We start from the raw sequence: 1,340 nt of genomic DNA, 5'->3' as shown, positions 1-1,340 counted from the left end.
TTTACTCATTAAGACTGGCTGACAGTGAACAATCCACAGATTTTTGGAGCAAGTTAATATATCCCACAGTTCCAGAGGAAGTAATAACCACTTTAAATAAACCAATTTCAGAGGAGGAGGTAAATAAAAACGATAGCAAGATTGTCACTCAATAAAGCTGCAGGCCCTGACGGACTACCTAATGAGGCTTATAAGATCTTAGCCCCGGAGGTAGCCTCATATCTATCTAGTATGTATAATAACTTTTATATTAATGGTAACCCGGTCCCCAGTGACCTTCTCAGCCTCATTTACAACGCTAATCTTGAAACCAGGTAAAGACCCAACCCAAAGGGAGTCATACCGCCCCCATAGCACTCCTAAACTCAGAGTATAAAATCTTGACCTCAATATTAGCTGAAAGACTTCAAAATAGTTTAACACATATAATTCACAGAGACAAGCAGGTTTCTTGAAGAACCGAAATTCTACTTCAAAAATTAGAGAAGCGCTGGTGATATCCGAACACTTTTTCTCAAAAGTTAGACAGAGAGGGGGGAGATATGGGTGCACCTGACCTCGCCATAGTGGCAATTGATGCAGAAAAAGCCTTCGATTCGGTTCTCTTCACTCACATTTTCACATCACTGGATAAATTCGGATTTTTAGGTAAGTTCCGGGAATTCATAGAAAATTTATACAAAAGATCTAAAACAAATTTAATAGTTAACAACCTTACGTCTACAGATATCGATATACAAAAGGGTACGAGGCAGGGGTGCCCACTCTCCCCCCTCTTGTTTGACATAGCCATAGAACCTCTGGCAATTAAGATCAGGCAGTCTTTACAGGGAGTTAGAATATCTGATTATGAATTAAAAATTGCACTCTATGCTGACGATATTCTTCTCTATATCGCGAACACAACGATTAATATTCCCAAACTTTTACATATAATAGCTAGTTATGGTACCTTCTCAGGTTACAAAATAAATGCATCAAAATCAGAAATCTACTGGCTTAGAAAAAAGTCAGACTCAATCAGTGATTGTCCTTTTAAGGAAGTAACTACATCGTTTAAATATTTAGGTATTAATATTCCAGTTAACTGGGCGGACCTATATAAACTTAATATAACTGTAACTCTATCAATTATATTTGAGAAGCTGAAAATTTGGACTAACCTACCAATCTCTCTCTCGGGGAGAATCGCACTTTACAAAATGGTTCTCCTCCCTAAACTTTTGTACGTTTTACAAAATACCTCCTTATTTATGTTGGAAAAAGATATTCGCTCATTAAATTCGGCAGTTAGAAACTTTCTATGGCAAGGCAAGAGATCGAGGATAGCATTATCTAAG

Source organism: Bombina bombina, chromosome 5 (assembly GCF_027579735.1).
Source record: "Bombina bombina isolate aBomBom1 chromosome 5, aBomBom1.pri, whole genome shotgun sequence".
NCBI classification, from domain to species: Eukaryota; Metazoa; Chordata; class Amphibia; order Anura; family Bombinatoridae; genus Bombina; species Bombina bombina.
This window is presented reverse-complemented; position numbering follows the sequence as displayed.